We start from the raw sequence: 13,026 nt of genomic DNA, 5'->3' as shown, positions 1-13,026 counted from the left end.
TTTTGTGTGGTTGTGTTTTGAGTATTTTACTTGCCATTTTTAAGTCAACCCTTGAAGGGCCTTCTGGTAGATTGAAGGTTATGACATTAACTTGACCACCGACAAAGGAGCTGGTTTACAGATCAAATACTAAAAGAACACAGCTAAAAGAAATGGTGAAAAAGTGAAATGTTTGATGTCATCAAGATGGATATTACCTTTGAGGCATCAACTGAGCGGTCTGAGAGTCGTTTTTATCATCTTACACCAAAAAGTTTCCTCGTCAAGTTTTCAAGTCAGCTTTACAGTGTGTTCCCCACCCCCCTCCCCGGAGTGAAAGAGACTTAAGCATGAAAAAAAGCAAAAACAAAACTGCCCTTCTAGTCCAAACAAAGCACACATGAAATAAATACATAACGTTTACTTCATGAATTAGTTTTAGTCATTTAGTCAAGTACTTTTAGAGAAAACAATTATTTACACTTTACATAAACACTGACTTATGAGTCTTTCTCTCAGCCTAACACGTCAACATTTATCAAAATAATCGTTTTTTTTTAGTGGAACAAGTATGCTCTATAATAAATGGTTACATTGTTTGTCTGTTTGTAGTCGCGGAGAAATTTGAGTGAGTGTCCTTGTGGGCATGTCTACAAACACATAGAGTCAAGAGTCAATGGTCATGTATAATTGGGCTGATATAAGTTCATCTTTAGTGTCTTCTAAATAAGGTATGAGTTGTTTTTTTAATCTTCTAACAGTTTAACTTGATGTTCAGATGATGTTCTGTTTATTTATGAAGTAGCTGTACCATTATATTTTACAGAGCCCTGCAAGGCTCAGGTATGAAAAAGCCATTTGGTAATCTGTTCCCACAGTTTACAGATCAGTATATTAACCTGATCACCTGTGCACAGGGATTTGTAAACTGTGGGCACAGATGGGGCAGCTGTGGCTCAGTTGGTAGAGTCTGTCGTCTCTTAACTGGAAGGTCAAGGATTCGATCCTCAGCTCCTGAAGCAACATGTCCGATGTGTACTTGGGCAAGAACCTTAACCCTGAATTGCTCCCGCTGCTTCGTCTGCAGCGTATACATAATGTACCAATGGGATTAGTTACTTCTGATGGTCACTTCACATAGCAGCCTCTGCCATCAATCAGTGTGTGAACTAGAAAAGCATGATACGAGCTCAAGTCCATTTACCAGATGAAACCACACCAAGTTTGCAAAACTGTGCAGTTCACACATTTGTGCCCACAGACTGGAAATCCTTGCACACAGATTTGTAATTTTTGGTAACAGATTTGCAAAGAGCTTTAATTTTTTTCTTATTTTAGCCTTCAGGATTGGTAATATTTCAATATTACAAGGTAGAATTTTTAATTTTTAACTGTAATGATAAAGAATATAAAAAATACTATATTAAATGTTAATGTATTGTATTTTATTTCTGGTTAAAAAATGAAAATAAAAAAACAAGAAAAGAAATGAAACAGACAGTTACCAAAAATAGATTAGATTACCCTAAAAGATCCACTCCCACATTATCTGGAATGTGACTTTGTTTGTCTGAATGTTTCTTTAAAGAGTAGCAGAAAGCAGTAATGACACCAAGATAATATGATATGTCTTGTGACTATCTTGGCAAGATTCTAATCAAATATTACAATGCTGCTTGAAGAGCACAAATACTCCATCACCTGTTTATGTGCTTCTATTTTATATTATGCAATAAAATAATGATGTTAATGTCAGGTTATTTTCCTGAATAATTTGTGTATTCTGATCTGCCCACTCTACTAAAATTGTAATTTCCTTAAAAAAAAAAGTCCAAAACTGAAATTGTGATCTGTTGTAGTTGGTGTTGAGTGGCCCTCTATTACATCATATTCTCTTTCTGAAGGGACAGAATCATCATGTGCTAATTGTTGAAACAGTTAAATGCCACTCTGCAGTGTTTTTAATACACTGCTGAATTTCAACTGTTATTTATTTAAAAGATTGTCTCTCTTCAGGGTTTGTCATACAGAAACACAAAGTCTTCTTTATTTGGTACACTGGTGATGATGTAACACAACAGCATTGAGTGCTTTTCATTATGCTTCCTCATGTCCTCTCTCCTCCTGTGGTCCAAACATTAGTATTTCTTCACCATCATGGAGGATCTCCTGTTTCCCTTAAATTAATTTCAACGAGACAAGGTGTGATGAAACAGTTTGACTTTGCTTAAGTCCAAAGCAAAGGAACTATAGGATTTCTTATTTGGCAGTTTCAGCTACTTTTTCTCACTCACCTTTCTCTCTAACATGAGCTAAGAGCTCATTTCAGGCAGGCCTCAGGCAGCCATTGTGTTTATTTTTGAGTATTTCCTTGCTCTCCCTGAGAGTCAAGTTTCTAGTCAGCAGCATGACAGTGGTGGTAAAGCCCCCCCTCTTTCTAAGAGTTTTATGGAAGGCAGCTTGTTTTGTTCTTACTTGTAATCAATCTGATCTTAACCCTTTCCCGTCCTCCCGCTTGTGATTTCAGTGATTTTTCCTCTGGGATAACTTAAAGATACCCCTTCCCAATCTGCGTTGTGTGTCCCGCTACCAACGCTCATAACAATTATGCCTCAGTTGAAGTAATAAAAATGTTTATGTAAGTAACTAAATTGTGAATTCTGCCATGTGCACAGAACATACAGAGTATCGAAATGCTTTTTTCTCAGACCCCAGTGAAACAGAAAAACAAGCTGGAAATAATACACAATAGAGAAAAACAATAAAAAAAAAAAGACAATTGTGCAATTTATCTGTGGTCAATCTGTTGTGTATCTGTAGAATGCGTACAACTGAAAAACCTTTTGGCCAAGGCATAACCAAATGGTGTCTGTTGAAATAAGTGCTTTAGTTAAGGTTAGGGTAATGGCGACCACACCAATAAATCTTTGGCTATGTTTGAGAACAATGGTTGTTAAAAGAAATCAACTGTCCAGCGGCCGGTTGGAGTAAAGGAAGTGAGCTAAAGTCTGTTTTAGTATGAGTTTTGTTTCCTGATGTCACTTTGAATGAACGTTGAACTCAAGCGTTGGTGTGTTCCATGTGTCCCAGTCTCAATCCTGGAAATGCTGAGTTGCCCAGTTCTCAAGTGGTCTCAAGTGGGACCCCTGCGGACTCCCAGAGGGACTGGCTTAGCTTTAGACTTGCCAGCCTTCCCTGGTCCAATTACCAACAATTCATTACCATGGAGATGTGAGTTACAGTTTTCTTTATTGCCGACTAAACACTTCTTCCTAATTAGGTCAGTTATTATATTACACCACATGATACAGAAATATGTAGAATAGTCTGATAAAAGTGTTGTCGGTGTATTTTATCATCACATTATTAAAGCTGTCTGTCAGAAGTCTCATCCTTCAGTGTGTCTGTGTGTGTCTGTCCTAGAAGACATTTGGATTGGGGCCATCATTTTAACATAACGTCAGCCAACTTCCATATTTCGGGAAAGGGTCATAATTTCTGAATCTACTAAAGCACCTTGTTACTTAAACAAATGCCATTTTTAAGTGATTTGCTGAAAGGCTCAATGCCTACACTATCCCTCTTTTTTCATCATGGAAGTTTTATCATCTGTATAAAGTTTTTGTTTTGTCCTTAACCAGAAATGAAAATAGTTTTTTTTTGTTGTTGGTTAGAGAGCTGAGCATAGAAATGACATTTCAACTTAAATGTGACTCTTCAGAGTTCTCATGACTGTGGTTATACAAAAGTTACAGTCAAAAAGTATCCACTATGGTAGATGCACTTGAGCTTGTATAGCACTTTTCTAGTCTTTTGACTACTCAAAGCCTCGCAGGTCACACCTACTAATGCACACCCATTCACACACTGATGGCAGCTATAGTGTCCATCAGTATTAACTAATCCCATTCACACACCACCGACGAAGCAGCGGGAGCAACAAAGGACACATTAGACATGTCGCTACTAGAGCTGAACCCCCAACCTTCTGTTTGAGAAAAAACTAACTCAGCCCCACAACACACTGTGTCATTTTAACAGGCTTTCTTTTAAGTTTTAAAATACACTCTATCATTCAGTTATACACTTTTCTAAACCCCCTTTAAGTTTGTCACATAACTTTGGATAAAAAACAGATTTTTACATCAGAAGTTTTAGTTTTATTTCGTATTTGATGGTTAAGAGAGATGGTTCAAATCTCACAACCACTCCCCTTAACCTTTTGACAAATCTCTCCCTTATTCACAAGCAGTTACTTGTATTTGTATTGTGTGTGCAAAGTAAACTCTTGTAAATCACCCTATTTAACTTCTGCAGAATGTATCAATTCAACAAATCTCTAGAAAATGTCAGAAAATGTTTCCATGGAGCATGCTGCAGCACGTCGCACCCAGCCAGCTCCTCATGACTTTCTGATTTTTGTACCCTGAAGCTACTGAATCTCAGCTGAATCCCGTGACTCCTCTTTCCTTCTCGTCTTCCATCCTTTTCTCAGGCTCAGAGCGAAGCATGAGACATCTTCATGTGTTGTTGTTTTTTCTGAGAGAACCTTATACTCTGAGGTCTGAGCTGGGGGGGGGGGGGGGGGGGGGGGGGGGGAGAAGAAAAGACGCCCTAAAAACAATACCTCAGTCTGTTTTTTTCTGTTATGGTCCCGATTGAGAAAAGGAACAGATTAGCCCCGGGTGTAGTCTTTGGTGGCCTCTCCTGTGTCTAATTAAAAAGGCTATCCTTTTAGTGAGAACATATAAAGCAGTGATTGAGGTGATTTCTTTCTGAGCTGCGCCAGCTCTGTGGGACAATCACAACACTTTCAAGAACTCCATTTTCTTTTGATCTTATTTTCAGCTCAGCTCCTGGAGGATCTAAAAGCAGGCTAAAAACCTGGAGAGAGAGAGAGAGAGAAAGAGAGCAGCGTTGTAAATGTGATAAATGAGAGGAGAGATAAAGTGAGGGGCACATAAACGGATAAAAAGAAAGCTCTAGTAATCTATCTCTGCATCTGGAAGTGTCCTTTTGCCAAATGAGACATGAGCATGTGGGTGTTGAGACGGCTACAATGCACTGATTCACCGAGGGCACGGTTTGGAAACCACTAAACCAGCAGGCCCCGCTGATTGATGGCGCCAAAAATCCATGCGAACGCATTCATATGTTTCCTCGAGCAGCAGCTGTCCCATATTAATCTAATGTAATGAACAATAAACACCCCATCATGATCGGATATAGTGGTTTAAAAGTTGCAGTGATGTGTTCTGAGAGGAATTACAACCACATGTACTCCTGCCGGTAAGAGAGAGGAGAGCTACATGAAACAAGTATTTCATTCTAATGAAATACACGTTTGTGGCCTTCTAAACCCACTTAATTTTCCTCTGTGGCTCCACCTCAATGAAGACGGTTTATGGTTTCTTTATTGACCAGTAATGTTCTGTTCTCGTGGATGTAGCTTCACAACCTGCATTCTTTCAAATGAGCTGCAGGAGGGCATCTCCACTGGCTGCTGAAAAAAAGTATCATTCTATCTTTTTCCATTGTTATACAGGGATGAGTGTAAACAACAAGAGTCTGGGAGTCACACATACTCAGAGAAACTGCCACCACCCCGGCAGCCAGTAAAAAAAACTTTGACCCCCTGTGCTTTGTATACAGAACAACAAGGGGAATAAAAAGGCAACAGGCTTTGTCAAAGAGGCAACAATCTTCTTAGAAATAACCGTATGTTGTAAACTTTTTCTTATTGAGTTTTTGGTCTTAATCGCTGTTGACTATGGCTGACAGCATTAACGCGTTATTTGTGACATAAATAAGGTCAGAATTCTGCACTTTAAATATTTTTAATCCCATTGATTGTGTGCTTTTTTTGTACCTTAAAAAAAAGACAATTGTGCAATTTATCTGTGGTCAATCTGTTGTGTTACAAGAATGCGTACAACTGAAAAACCTTACTAAAAACCATTCGGCCAAGGCATAACCAAATGGTGTCTGTTGAAATAAGTGCGTTAGTTAAGGTTAGGGTAATGGCGACCACAATAATAAATCTTTGGCTATGTTTGAGAACAATGGTTGTTAAAAGAAATCAACTGTCCAGCTGTCAGTTGGAGTAAAGGAAGTGAGCTAAAGTCTGTTTTAGTATGAGTTTTGTTTCCCGATGTCACTTTGAATGAATGGTGAATTCAAGCGTTGGTGTGTTCCATGTGTCCCAGTCTCAATTCTGGAAATGCTGAGTTGCCCAGTTCTCAAGTGGTCTCAAGTGGGACCCCTGCGGACTCCCAGAGGGACTGGCTTAGCTTTAGACTTACTTTAGACTTCTTTATAGCAACAGACTCTGTATAACAGACGCTGTTGCAGGCCACCCCCTATCCTAATCCTACTTGACTGTGGCCATGATGGCAAAGTCAGTGTTTTGAAAGGGTATAGTGCACAAATGCCATAATGGCTACATCCACTTCTTATATGTGGTCTATGGACATTGTTTCTCCTTTGTTATGCCTCGCCATTATGTAAAAGGCACTGAAGTGGAATGGTGGGACACAGTATTTTTGCCATTAGGGCCGCCAGTAAGGGTGTAACTGGTCAAACAAAGTATGTGTTAATGAGGAGGATGGCAAGACAGAACAACTGTGTTTGTGTCACTGACTCGTTTGAATGCTTATTTTGCTTTTGCAGTGCTCTGAAGCTGTCCTGATGCTGTCCAGCATACAAGCAGCAGTAATGCATTACAATCAGTGTAATGGCAGGGGTCTATATAGCAGTTAATTTTCACCTCAACAAAAATCACTTCACCACCTTCAGTGTTTAGACTCAAAGGGGGTATCCTATCCTGCTCTCTGCTTTTCTACCCCTAGAAAATATATAAACGGGACTTAATATCCAAAAACCTTTCATATCATGCACTTCTTATCTTACACTTATCAAATTAAATTTCGGTATACATGTAAGAAAGTCTCTCCTGATTTAAAAGCAATTTTATAGAGAAAGTGTAGAAGTGTATATACACACCGGACAAGATATGCCTTATTAAATTACAAGCTTAATAGATAATTCAAATCCTTTCATAATGTGATACCCCGGTGAAGCCCGTCACTCCTCACCTGCACATTACACTGCAGCGCTTCAGCCATGGAGACGGTATTTGGCAGATCCTGAGAAGCACACACAATAAGGGGTTTCTTTGCAAAAAAATCTAACCCCCCTGAGCAGAGTGGTACTGAGAGATATTAAAGCAGAGTGACAGATCTAATTATCAGTTCCCCACCATCGTCTGCTCCAACTGTGATGAAAACTACGACATCAGACATCCTATGCCCTCAAACTAACTTTCACCTTTGCTAATAACTAAGAGTGTAGTTATCTGGAATACCTGCTGAGGGCATGACTCAGAATAGACGGAGAGGGATTTGCAATAAGGCCGGATTCATGAAAAGAGGAAACCATCATTATTCCAATGAGGTAACTGTGCAAATGCCCCCCTACTTGTTATCTCTCACCTCTCCCACTGCTTTCTCTCTGTTTCTCATTATCTTTCCTTCATATTACACAAAGATACAAAGTCACTTTTGTAGATTTGAGAGTGTGTCACATCTCCATTACAGTTTCTCCACCTTTCCTCATGCTGTTTTTTTTTTGTGTTTTCTTGTCTCGTTTCTGGATTGTATGAGGTTCATCTGGCCCTCACTTTGCCAATGGCCTTGTGATGAGGCTTCAGAGGCCCCGGCTGAATAGGAGGTTTTGTTTCCACACACGTGCCGTGCAGCACGCTCACACAATACTGACTACAGGAGACTCATTCCACCGGCTTCCCCGCCACTCGACATCTGCTGCCAGATTCCCTTTCACTTCCATACAAATCACCTACAATGAGGCAGCAGGCCCTGTTCTGCTGGCAGGATGTTATGTTGCCCCTGTGGACTGGTTGACTCTCGCACAGCTCACACCTTGCTGTGCTATTACTCCACTAAACTGAGATCGGTTGTGTTGTGTCACTGTATGCTCTCTGTTCAGGGACTCTGAGTTCCATTGGGCTAACGGACCCTCTGTGTGTTTATGTGTATCCCTGTGTGTGATTACACATGCATCCCTGTTAGTCGTACGTAATTCCTTTCGAGCAAGCAGTTGTCGTGGAAACCCTCGTCAAGTCTGGTCTCCAGCTGCCGTCAAAGACTGGAACATGCTGGGACATGTGGCTGTGATGGTTGGTTAATCATCAGCCATCATGTCAGATCTGGAGCCACATGATGTCTGACGGCTGCACTCAATTCATGAAACCCCCCCAAAAAAAAGACAAAATAATTTGTCAAAAAGACACAGCTTTGGTGATTAACTAAACAAGCTGTTTGTTGTTGTTGTTGTTGTTGTGGTACTTTCACTTTTGATTCACCCTCGTGTTTTCCCTTTTCCCATTACTGTATATAGTAACTGTACTGTATACTGTATAAGGTTTAGCGATATGGTCTGAAAATAAAATCCCCAATTTCTTCACACCAAACTCAATTTACGGTTTTAATGAGTCTTTTACTTGTAAAAAAAATAAAGTATACAAATAACGAGAAATGACTGAAAACCATTGCTTTTATTTTACCAATAAAATTAAACAAAAGCAAACTGAATATCCCACCTGGGGTTACAGTACAAGCTGTAAACTTATCACAAAACCAAACCAGATCCAGATGATTGATAAGACTGTGCCTATTTTGGGACCATTTCATTGATGCTGGCAGCCCTGTTGTTGTTGTTGTTTTTACCAGGGTGGAAGATGTGAACTAAGAGAGCCCAAGGGGGGTGGGGGGGGGGGGGGGGGGGGGGGGGGGTGTTGTAGTGAAAATCCAGAATTTCAAAAATTGTCCTAAACCACAGATACGATTAATCAATTAAATCGATTTTTCGCTCAGCCCTAATATGTGCTGTAGATGAAGGCTGTGGATGGATAAAATGTATTAATCAGAACATTATATATTTTTTCACTTTCAGTGATGAGAGGAATCTCGGGAGCATTGAGTGTACATAAGCAGTGGAAGTAGCCACTGAAAAGACATTCATGTTTGCAGAGTCCTGTTGTGAAGACTTGAGCTTGACGTTTTGGATGGACGATATTTTGGTTTTTGGAGTCAGAAGAGACCATATTCGGACAAAGGGGAGGGCAATATGCTTTGCTACTCCTCAGTCCTGGTGAACTGGATGCTTTAATGGCGATATGTCAAACACTAGTATCATCATCCTATAGTGCATCTTGTTTTAAAGTTCTTTGGTACTCTAACTTGGACCATAACAACATACAACATCATGTAGTATTGAAGAAGATTTGAAACTAGCGATAGAAACCATAACCGCATTAAGGAATGTTAACCAATATTATAAATAATGTGATTTTTAAAAAATGTGTCGCCCCCTGCTGGCTATAAGAAAGAATGAGAAAAATACATATTGAAAAGGAGGATAATATTTTATATATGTGAGAGTTGTGTCCTCATACACTACCACAGCAACATTAAATAATGTGTTCATTAATATTAACATGAGTTTTGAAACAAAAACAAGTAACTAAAGTAGTAGCTAGTAGCTAAAGTTATTTAACCAAGGAACTTGTTTCTTTTACTGTATAAGGCAATAACTCAGTTAGTAACTCAGTTACTTTTTGATACACATTTGTACAACTGAAAAAGATTGAGATGTGCTGTCCATATTAATATAAAATCAATTCTACAGACAGAAACATTTCTTATTGGGAAAATGTAAACATAATGTACCGTGCCTTTGTTTAAATGATTCTTAACTTAATTCTTAAATATTGTAGTATTAGGTTCAGCAAGAGCTCAAAATATAATGAGTATGCAGGACGACATATGCTGATGATGTGGTATAAGACAGAGAAGTCCACTTAATGTGTGAAAACATGGATAGGTTAAAGGCATACATCAAATATATAAACTGTCAGGAAGGCAGAAAATCAGTTGAAGTTGTAAGCACATCCCTTTCATATATGAGCTGAATTGCAGAATACCATGAGCCAAACCACATTGTTGCGTGAGTACGTTATGTAATCCAATTTTGTGTACAGACTTCAGAAATGCACAGTAATAATAATGCAGAAAAGACCGCAGGCGAAAACAGGCTTTCTTAAGTAAAGGTTAAGGCGGACAGAGTGGAAGATGCATTATTAAAACAGGAAGTAAGAGCTAGAGTACAAAGGAAGGATGTTCAATGTGTTCCTGTACAGCACCAACGTCAAAGCCAGGCGAGGAAGTGCACCTTACTTCAGCCCTTTTCCTCAAGCGTGCATCTGCAAGGTTACACGACACGACTCTGATGTTTCTTCCTGACAGTCGTCTGGCCAGCGTCCAGTTGCAGCTCTTCTTATGGTCACGTCCTTGCGTGTCAAGAACTGTTATACCTTGGAGGACTTTTAAAGCCTTTAAAAATTTCAGATTAAAATAGTAAAAGTGCATCTTTCATCTCAATGGTTAGAGTCTCATCAGGCATCCACATAAATCTGAGTGAAAAAGCATTTTACTATTTTAATCTCATTTCATCTCATCAATCTCATCAGAACTTTTTTTTAAAAGTCTGTGTGGGAGTAGATCATAATTTGAATTATGTCTTGGCTTTGAACACATCAAGGTACATGTGATAATCAGTGCAGTGCTACAAAATATGTTTAAGTCATCTCTGTTAGAGTCAGAGGAGGAAGCAGAAGCCTTGACACCTGAAAAAATAATTTCAGTTGATCAGTGCCTTGCTATCCATATCATAGTTAGCACTTAGCATACACATGCAGAGTTAGCTATGTTGATCAGTTGTATAGGCCAAGAATGTAACGCTGAAGGCTGGCGCTGGTGTGTTAGACAGAATCATATCACATTTTTAAAAGCAAACTCAACACCTACCTTTTTAGTCTAGCTTCAAACTGAATATCATTTTATCTAGTTTTATTACATTTTTAACCTCCTGTGTTTCCTCATTAAGAATTAATGACAGTGTTTCCTCAGTCCGTAAGTACCTGTTTTTATCTAGTTATTTTTACCTTTATGTTGATGTTGTATGTCTTAAAAGCACTTTGTGATACATTGTATACGAATAAAGTTTGATTGATTGATTGATATTATTACAAAGCTACCCCCCCCCCCACCCCACAACAAATACTCACCACCGATAAGTTTATACAGTATACACCTGCGCTAAAATACAATAAAAACACCACCAGTTGTCAACATTTAGCTGTAACTAGCACAACTTTAGCTTACCAATAATGCTGTTTAATGCTATTTGTAAACAACTGAATAGCTGTCACATGACTTCTATTGGACTATGAGAGTAATTATGTGCACAACCACAGCCAGAATCAGGAAAATTCCATTTGTGTTGTTGTTATTCTTTTAAACATTAGATGCTAAGTAAGTATTCTGCTGTGGATTGGGGTTTTCAGTGACTCTGAAGTTCAAGTTAGTCAGGATCAAAACGAGATCTTTTGTCCTTAAATGCTGTCCTTCAACTCATCATTTCTGCTGTAGTAAAAAACAATTGACATGGAATAGCTTGTTTTCTTTTCATATCTTTATCACAGGGGGCAGCTTTGGCTCTGTTGGTAGAGTTGATTGTCTGCTAACCGGATCCAGCAGCTACATGTACGATGTGTCCTCGAGCAAGACACTTAACCCCAAGTTCCTCCTGCTGCTTCGGTTTCAGTTTGGAAATTTTCATTTTAAGTTTTGGTAGCCTTTTTGTTTTAATTAAATAGTCTTTTGTTATTCTGCACTTCCACCTCTCCTTGTTTTCCGACAACCTTGACATCAAGTCCTTTAACCATCTCACAGGTCTTACTTTTAAACACTGATGAATGCAACAATAAGGCCAATATCAAGATTTTGTATAAACATAGAGCATTGATTTCTTTAAAAAAAAACCTGAATCATATTTTAAACACATCTGTACAGGAGATAAATTAAACCATTATGTAGCCTCCAAATGTGCTATGAACAACAGTCTTCCCTTCAAATGTGCGCACCATGTGTGTGTGTCTACATTGTTCCATTAGCCAAACCAAACCTTGTCATTGAAGACCTGATTTTCGTTTTAATCATCATTCCAGCCAGCTAGAGTATTTGTTCTGGTTACACGGTCGTAATCATTAATAGCGGTGGGAAATCGGGACATGTAAATATCATTAGCTGCAGGATTTAGCATGTGTTGCTACAAACGCTAACATGATTGTAAAGCATTACGCTGTTCGTTGTATAACAGTCATTCAGCCTCACAAAAGAACATCCGTGTAACTTCATCAAAACCTTAAATGACTTCTAACAGCCAAACCAGCGGAAACATATCCATAGTCCTGATAATCATATTGTTGAAACACATTTCTTTTGCAGAGGATATGTATTGTATCATCTAGAAACATTGATTGATCATTTTAATTAACTATACTTGATACAGCATATAACTGAAATGAAGTTAATTTGTAAACAATCTACAAAGCCATACTGGACCTGTAACATGCTTTTCAGAAGATAATGCATCAGTAATAATATTCCAATAACCTGATAACACTGAACTGTGCCATATTCCAAACAAACTTAAAGATTGAAACTAATAGTAGCCTGTCTTTTGAAGCCTATAATATGTTATTTTTACCTAAAGCATGATCTCTTATAGAGATGTTTGTGTTCAAACCAACTCAATTTGTAGTCTAATAGTGAGTTTAGATATGCTGCTTAGAAATTCTTTTTTTTTTACCATGAAATGTAATTTAATACATGCTGTTTTACATTGTTTTCCACTAAGTACAAATCAGATCTTAATACCACTGCAATGATGTAATCCTGACGTCCACCCAGTAAAAAAAAAAAAAATGTCATCCATTAATTCCGATATTTAATTTAGCTCAGCCTGTTCTTCTCAATGCCACTATCTAAAAAGCCTGCAGCTTCAGGCCCAAAGTAAACACAGCAGTGTCTGGGATGAGAAGCAGTGAGGTCACCATGGATACGCGATGACAGCTCCAGTCAGAGGCCTGACTCTTGAGGGGTCACCCAGTCTGTCTGCCAGGGGCCT

General features: G+C 38.7%; 1 protein-coding gene across 1 annotated transcript in view; it reads left to right on the top strand.

Moving 5' to 3' along the window:
• Positions 1–13,026, top strand: part of neurl1aa (neuralized E3 ubiquitin protein ligase 1Aa) — a 76,777-nt gene that overhangs the window by 15,881 nt on the left and 47,870 nt on the right. The window lies entirely within an intron of this gene.

This window comes from Labrus mixtus, chromosome 2 (genome assembly GCF_963584025.1).
Source record: "Labrus mixtus chromosome 2, fLabMix1.1, whole genome shotgun sequence".
NCBI lineage: Eukaryota > Metazoa > Chordata > Actinopteri > Labriformes > Labridae > Labrus > Labrus mixtus.
This window is presented reverse-complemented; position numbering and strand designations above follow the sequence as displayed.